This window comes from Pristis pectinata, chromosome 13 (assembly GCF_009764475.1).
Source record: "Pristis pectinata isolate sPriPec2 chromosome 13, sPriPec2.1.pri, whole genome shotgun sequence".
Lineage (NCBI taxonomy): Eukaryota > Metazoa > Chordata > Chondrichthyes > Rhinopristiformes > Pristidae > Pristis > Pristis pectinata.
This window is the reverse complement of record NC_067417.1, coordinates 38651612-38660887: the sequence shown is the minus strand read 5'-3', so window position 1 is coordinate 38660887 and position 9276 is coordinate 38651612.

Here is a 9276-nt window from a genome sequence, read left to right as displayed (position 1 = left end):
AAGCTCAGCAACAACTTATAACATTGCAAATAGATTTCCCAAGGTCATCTTTTCATCTCTCAGTAAAAAGCGAACTGAATGCTTTGTTACTCATTTAACCAAAACAACAGAATTGTCAGGGGGTTCCAGCTCTTGATCTTTCTGTTACTGAAATATTCCAATGCATCTCTCTGTAAACTGCCAGAAACTAAAAGCAGCTTAAAAAAAAGCAAGAACTTTGCAACCATATTCCCATTCTGTTGATAAATAAATACTGTCTGTTTATACATCATTGTTCATCAGATGTTCGGAAAACCACCAGCAGCCTAGACTGTGTGGAACCCATTGCTCACAAGTGGCTTTTGTCCAGCAGACCCAAAGCAATGAGTTGTCAATGCCCAGATCAAATAAAGCAGTGCTTTTCTGGTCAACAAGAGAATTCTGATACTGTCTAGGAATCCTGAATTAAGAAATAAATAATGAAGGAACAATCAAGTTTCACTGTAGCTAGTTGTACTTCACATTCACTTTGCTGCTGTAGGTTTAATATTTCATTTAGGACAGGGTCCTAACCAGTGAAGTCTCTGCTGTGTCTGTGTATTACAAATTTGTGTGAAATGGGTTCCATTTAATGAAATTTCCCACAGTTTTCCTCTAGGATACATGAGAGGTATCAATAAAATTGTCCAAAGTATCATTTTCATAGTGCCAGCCCCTGTGTGCTAAACTCAGAAGCACCAGTTAATTTGGATGCACTGTTAATTCCCCAAGCTTCACTTCACTGTCTAACGAACATAATATCCCTCTAAGTGCCATCATAGATTCAGCTCAACCATTTGTTTTACATTCTCCTGGTGTTGTACATGAGATCAGTGCCCTGGTTTTATCTTTCTACCACATATGAACACATAATTTCCATGACATAGTTTTCAAACTGCATGTACATAATATTACAATTAAGAATGAGCACTTGATGGCAAGATTGCATATGCAATGACATCAGCAAAACTACTGCATATTGATAGACTTCATATCTTAGATTCGTATTTAAGTAACCAACATCTATAATTTAAGCTACCGACTTACCATGTGATATAAACAGAAAGTATGACGAGAAGCTGCAGGACACCAATTGCATAAATCCCATTTGTACACAGTGTATCTCACTTCAAGGTCAGGTCAATGTGTTCGTGAAATATGAATTATGCACCTTTCTTCATGCTATGAATTTTTTGTTCCCTCTTCTGCTGAATTTCCTGCCTCTTCTGCCCCTCTCCTAAAAGTATTATCTCCTTACCTTGTCGATGGTTCCACTGGAGCTTTGCTCCTGTGATAATGGCTTATGTATGAGCACAGCCAGTGAAAGCCTCCCCAGCGCAACAGCAATTACAGATACACCCACACTTTACAGTGTAATACAGCACAGAAACAGGCCCTTCAGCCCACCAAGTCTGAGCCAACCGTCAACACCCATTTACATTAATCCTACACTAATCCACGTTCCCAGCAGATTCCACCACTCGCCTATACACAAGGCTCAATTTAAGATGGCCCATTAACCGACCAACCCCCCCAACTTTAGGATGTGGGAGGAAACTGGAACACCAAGGGGAAACCCATGCAGTCACAAGGAGAATGCACAAGCTCCACAAAAGACAACACCCGAGGTCAGGATTGAACCCAGGTCGTTGGAACTGTGAGGAAGCAGCTCTACCAGCTGCACCACCTTGTGCTGGCTTCTCTTCCTTTCATGCAACGTAGTCAACCATCCACCCTCACCTGAAGGAGTGTCACTGGCTTCCATCTACGAGTGGGACCACTGGCTGAGTCATCCCACCTCTCTGAAGTGAACACAACAATTGCAAGAGATCAGGTTGTCCATTTTAGTACAGACTAGGACATGAGCAAACCTGGGACTTTCATGGTTAAAGCAGACCAAAAGTGGGCTACAGCATGATACAGCAACACCACCCCACAGTACACTCCATTGTCAGCATTATCCTATGGCAGACAAGCTCATGTGTTTTTGACTGGGAGTTTACCCATTGGGTAAGGAGCAGGCAGTCTAGGACTCTAAGGTCTGTAGCAGAACATTGCCATAACTGTTTTCATTGTAGTAAAGGTGAAGAAAATCAAACACATGGTGGATCTCTGTGCCCCAAGGTTCACTAATACAGCAGTGGAAATACTGTTGAAGCAAAAGAACCAAAGAATGGAAACTTTTTTGATGCATTACTCCTGGCAGGACATCCCACAGACAAAGGAAGGAGCTAGTTGGAGCACTGACCGTCAATGCAACCCACAGTAATATAGCGCAGGAAGAAGCTTAATGATGTTACCAGGTCAGGCAAAATAGGCAAGAATGCCTCCTGAGAATGCACTGTAGTGAGAAAGTCAATGCTTGCAATGACTGACTCCTTTAATTGCTCCCCATCAGTGCCTGTAAAGCAATTGGCTCTATTTTTATTTATTTCTCAGCATGTGCATTTCTCAGTAGGTCAGCATTTAGTGGTGATCCCAGATCAGTACAACTGAGGTGGAACCTGCTAGGGCGTCTCAGAGTGAACCACATTGGTGGCTCTGGAATCAAATAGGCCAGTTCAGCCAAGGATGGCAGATTATATTCTCTGATAGACATCTGTGAACCAGATGCATTTTTATGACAATGCAATAGTTTTATGGTCCTCATTATTACTATTTGATCTTTAAATTCCAGATTAAGCTGCCACAGTGAGATTTGAACTCAGGTCTCTAAATTGTCATTCCAGGCTTCTGAGTTACGAGTGCGGTAACCTAGCCATTGCACCATACAGCAATATGAAGTTCTATAAGACCCAAGAAGTGTTTCTTCCTTCACATCCTACATTACTTTTCATAGAATTTAATCAGCTCGCTGATCCTGTGATCACTCAGTAAGGAGTGCATGCTGACATTTGCCAGTTACTGCATGTTGTGCTTGAGAAAGGTCATTCTCACTTTTGACATTTTTATCCAAGGACAAAGCAGCCCACAACCTGCGAGGTTCACAAACCTCAAGCTGTCACCCTTTAAACTGTACTAATCCCCCTTCTCCTCATCTCTCTGACACAGCCTTCTTCCTTCCTCAATCCCTCCTGCTGCCCTTTGCCGTCCCTGAGCTGTGTCTCTGTCTCGCAGGCATTCTCTCCTGTCGTCAATCCTGCTTCCAAACACTGGTGCACAAAATACACAGTAAATTCACATGGTAGGATTATGAACTCATTTCACTCCACTGACACTCATATGATGCCTGGACTTCTAATATTTTTGTCAGGTGGGGTTGAGATACAGAATAAAATCCTCAAGGCAGTTCATTAAGGAAATTGATCCAATGATCCAAGATCCAATTACTGAATAAAACATCTGTCTTCATTGTTGAATAACATTGTGCCCGATTATTCATCATTCATCACACTTAAGTGGAGGTTAATATCTGGCTTGACTAGTAATGAGATTTAAATGTTTTAGAATACTTGCATGAGATATTTTAATATTAATGTCCATAGTACTGTGCTCTGTAGGGATATCAGACCCTGCACAAAATAAATTTGATTAAAGCAATCTTTTTGGTTTCCAGCATGTTTTAAAATATATACAAGATTTCCAGGTTTATTCTGTGGTGATGACACAGAACCATGCCCAAATTTTAATGGTGAATGTGGATCTCAAATAAATTCAGGTTCATGATAAACTAAAGCCACAGACTGCAGAGAACTTACTTGAATTCTTTGCTTAACTACCCCAGCGTGAAACTCAGACCTTTTGTTCCCGATCATGTCAGGATCCACCTTACACCAGGTTGAACTTCCTAGGCAGAGCATTCAAGGAGCTGCAGTCCTGTTACAGACAAAACAGAAATCTTTCCTGTATGTTGCACCTGTAAATGCCTCAGATTGTCCTCCAATACTTCACAGCCAATGAAGTAATCTGAGGTCCTTCTGAAATACAGGAAACTTGGCAGCCAATTAGAATTGTGCACAGCAAGTTCCCAGAAACAGCAATGTGATGATAAACTGATAATCCATTTTGGAGATTGAGGCATAATTCTCCACCTCTCCTCATCAGAATGTTACCAAAGTATCTTTAATGTCAACCCAAGAGGGCAGACTGTGCCATGGTTTAACATCTCACTGGAAGAAGGTACCTTTGACAATAAAGCACTCCCTCCCTTGGACTTACAGAAGTATCATCCCAGATTTTTGTCAGCCTACTGGGCTAAACTTGGTTTGGAAATAGCAATTAGCCATTTCGGTAAATGAAATGATGTACAGAATCAAATCTTAAATCTCTGTTTTGGTGCTGGACAATACCAGGAATTTGTCAAAATAACTTCAATCAATAGAGCCTGAAAGGAAAGCTTCAAGACAGATCGACAAAATAGCTGGACGATGACAGTCTGCGTTATAAGAAAGGCCAACATCGAATATTTTAAACCTTCTCTACCAAATATGCCAAATGAAAGGTCAGACACTTAATTTAACATGGGATGAGGCAAAACCCCCTTCAATCCCCTGTAGAAAATAAATCTTACAACTACTGTGCTTGTGACGCATTTCAGAATTGTCTGAATAAACCTCTATTAGCTAATTAATTTCAAAAACAACTTTACATGGAATTACATGTTATTGTAATTATTCTGCCCCTTGGTACATGCTAATGTTTATGATTCACAGAAGCAGCTACACATCCCTTTCTCATCCATTTCTATAAGCTTACCTTTCAACTCCTTTCTCCATCATGTGATTAGCTGGCATCTCCTTAAATGCACTGAGCTTACCTTTAAATGCACTGGATGCAGTTATACAGCAATGCAGTAAAACATTACTGGTTTGTAATTAGATTAACACTGACAATGAGCCAAGGGAGGAGGCCTCACAACAGGTTAAGCCTGCTTTTTCAAAAGATCATTTTAAAGGAGAGGTGGTGAAGCAGGAGGGCAATCTCTCGAGTAGACGACAGATTAGAAGAGTCACCAATACCTAACTAAATTAATCCAGATGTTATTATTTGTATGTGCTATCTCCTACTTCCCCAAAGTATTGATCATGCCCTATTTCTGGTCAAAACAGTCCATTTGTGAGCAGTATCAGAACTTCCCCCATGCATGTGCCAATACCATTTCTTAAGCACACTTACGTTACGCAGGTTCTCAGTCTTTGCTTCAACTGTCACACAAAATGCCAATATTTTGAATCCAGTAAAATGCTTAAGAAAAGTAAACTTTTTCACTAACTGTTTTCCAGTCTTCACCTTAACTGGAAAGCATCACCATAGACAGCATCCTATCCAGATGCATCACGGCTTGGTACGGCAACTGCTCTGTCCAGGACCGCAAGAAACTGCAGAGAGTCGTGGACACAGCTCAGCACATCACAGACACCAGCCTCCCCTCCAGGGACTCTGTCTACACCTCTCACTGCCTTGGGAAAACAGTCAACATAATCAAAGATCCCTCCCACCCCTGACATTCTCTCTTCACCCCCCTTTCATCGGGCAGAAGATACAAAAGCTCGAAAACACACACCACCAGACTCAAGGACAGCTTCCATCCCATTGTTATAAAACTTTTGAATGGACCTCTTGTACGATAAAGATAAACTCTTGACCTCACAATCTACCTCGTCATGGCCCTTGCACCTTATTGTCAACCTGTACTGTACTTTCTCTGTAACTGTAACACTATTTCTGCATTCTGTTATTGCATTGCCCTTTGTGCTATCTCAGTGTACTTATGTGATGAAATCATCTGTATGGATTGCATGCAAAACAAAGTTTTTCACTGTACCTCAGTACATGTGAGAATAATAAACCAATTACCAATTAACTTGTAAAGGAAGGAGTGATCAGAGCAAAACACAAGGTCAAATAATGCATTCACACTTTCTACAACTTCCTGATACTTTTTAAACTTGCATTTACTTTCCCATTAAAATTGCAATCAGGAAAAATAGAAGTTTAAATGACTGTTGCTAGATTTCTAGATGTGTTCAAAAACATCAAGGACATCTTCAAGAGACGGTGCCTCAAGAAGGCAGCATCCATCATTAAAGACCCTCACCACCTGGGACACGCCCTCCTCTCGTTACGACCATCAGGGAGGAGGTACAGGAGCCTGAAGAGCCGCACTCAATGATTCATGGAACAACTTCTTCCCCTCTGCCATCAGAGGTCTGAACAGTCCATGAACTCATGAACACTTTTTGCACTATATATTTATTTTTGTAATTTATATACTTTATGCCTTGTACTGTACTGCTGCCGTAAAACAACAAATTTCACATCATATGTCAGTGATAATAAATCTGATTCTGATTATGATTCTGAACATTTAGATATGAGGTCTGAGCCCAGGTGAGCTCATGTGGTAAGGATAAAATGAATGTACTAAATAGTTATTCAGATTTGTATATAGCTACTCAAAGGAACAGCATCTGCAAAGTTAGAAGCATCTTAAAACTATTCTTCAAGAGAATTTCCCCTTCATTTTTTTTCTTTAAGTATTTCTTCTACTTTTCAATATTCTGGCCAGACCCATCTCATCCCAGTCTACTTTGGAGAAAAAGTGCAGAAAGAAAGGTCACTTTGTTTTTTCCCACTGGTACTGTCACAGTATCACGAGCTGAGGGTGACTGGAGATATCTAGGGTTGGGCGATGCTTGTCAGCTCAGCCTCCCACCGAGAACACAGTCCGACAGTTACAAACGTATAATTCAGCTGGTTACTAATTGATAAATATTACCTGTAATTGCAAGTAACATGCTGAAGGTATAGCGCTGCAAAGCTGTTCACAGAGAATTATAAAACAGATTATCAGGTTATTATTTCATTGCTGTTTGAGGGACCTTGTTGTACAGAGTGATTGCTGCATCTTCATTTCTGTTTACAAGTGATTTCACTTAAAATATTGTCCTTCATTAGCTGGGAAGTACTTTGGCCTAAGGGTAGCAAAAGTTGTTAAACAAATGCAACTTCATTCTTCTCTACACTTTCTCAATTTGATTGCTGCCTGTGCGGCCACAGATACTAAACTTATAGTTAGATTTATTACTATTACTGCAACAGGGAACTGATCTTATTTTGTTAATAACTTTGTACCCAGACAGGGATCCTCAGTTAGGTAAGACACACATTGTCGAAGTGAATAATGTATATCTAATTTCTATTTACCATTTTTATCTTCATATTTCTACATATTAAAGAAAAAAGAACACTAAAATATATAGGCATACTCATTCTCCATTTTGCTATAATATTATCACATCTCAATCTAACAAAATTGGAACATTTTCACTCCATTAACTGTAGCAGTTCTTAGCAGAAATTGGTGAGAACTGTAGCAGCTCAACTACCTTCACAAGAGCAACTAGGAATCCCTTATGAGCAGCTCATATGTCAAGAATGAATTAAGAAACATTCTCTGTTATGTTGTGGACAAGGAAATTATCTTTCCACTCTCTTTCTGCTACTGTCTTATCATTTGGTGTGAGGTGCGTCTTTGAGAAATAATATGTATCAATACACGGTACATAGCAACAGTTTAAGAGTAAATTAATTTCTAGCTCATTTGTTGTTTAATAGAAAAAAATCACCAAATCTACTTGAAGACAAATAATAATCATATTATTAAACAAAATGGGTTTGTTTTGAGGAAGATTACATTTGGTGACAACCCTTTCAGTCTGCCAAAGAGGAGATGATTAGGTAATACCCTTGTCAATCAAGCTTGGTGATCACATTAACGTAAGTAGCTGAATTTGACCTCATGCACATAATTTACGGGTAACCATCCTCCACTCACTGTATTTTACTGGGGAAATTACCCTTCTTTTCCTGAGAGAAATTGCTGTAGTCTGCTAGGGAGTACATTGGCTTTGTTTGCTGTGCTATAGACTATTTACAGTGAGTCACACATGCCACCATACCATGGTGTTGGCAATAAATATCTGAGAAAGTTCAGGCATGCCCAGAGATACCACAGTACACACAGCTTATCTGGTGCAGCTCAAATACTAGAACGCAGTGTGAACTTCTTTCAGTCACGGGACCTCTGGTACCGTTAGGGAAAGCAGGCCATGTTAAATAGGAGAAAGACTCACTGAAATTGTGACTTTCTCTGTGCACTCATGTGACACACAAATTCTCCTCTCCCTCCGTTATTGATTAGTCAATGGCAGACTGGTATCCTGCTCAAGGGCTCTCACAGGGCTTCTTCTAGTTGCTGGGAGGCCACAGATATCCCAAGTTCAATTGCTAGTTTGAGCTGAGCTCACCTCATCTACCACTGCTAATCAACCCTGCAGGCACCACAATATCAGTTGCAGGGAGACACCAAACAATGGGATTTGTAAGATCCACACTACTTCAATGTGAATATGATGCACCAAATGTAACTGACCATCTAATTATCAAATGTAACTAACCATTCCATTATCATAATGTTAGCTTTTCCTTCACAAGGAGATTGGCATCTTCCAATACATATCTGTTGGGCACTACGTATACCAGAGCATAAAGAAACCATTTGCAATCAACTCTCACCCTCTCAAGCCTCTAAGACCTTTTGAAGCTTTATGGCTTGCACCATGACTCCTAGATCAGTGCACATCTGTGGAGACCATAGCAGCATTGATCATTTATTTGTTTCATGGTCCTGTTGGCTGATGTTGGTCTGGATGTCAGGAAACCTTCCTGCTCCTCTTCAACTAGTGATTTAAGATCCTCAGCATCCATCTAATTGATGGGATCAGGGAGAGGGCCCTTCAGTTTAGCATTCTCTGCCCCTCTGGTGTGATAACTACACTGAGACTACACTTAGATTATGTTCACATGTCCTAGCAAAGGTTTCAGCCGATGACTAATGTGGAGACCATGGCCAACAAAGCCAAAATGACCAAAGGCAGCAAACATGCAAGTGAGTCCTTCCATTTCTCCACATAATTGCACATTAACCAATTCATTCAGATTCCCAATACAAAGGCACATCTTCTTACTGTTCCTACTTCCATTGATTGGTTGAGAAAATCATAACCTTGACCTCCCCTTGGTTTCATGCCACTCTCTTCTTTAACCCCTTCTTCCCATAACCCACTGAAATTTGTTGAGATGCTTTTCCACAGTTACCGAGAGTCCTCCCCAGATCGAGTTTCTCACTTTGGGGAGCAGCATAACCAAGGAACGCCTTGTCCTCAGCGGTCTGACACCCCCCCCCCAAGTAACTAAACGTCATTCGGGGTGGGCACATTGCCTAATGGTTCCACCCCAATGCAGAGGCACTGAGAT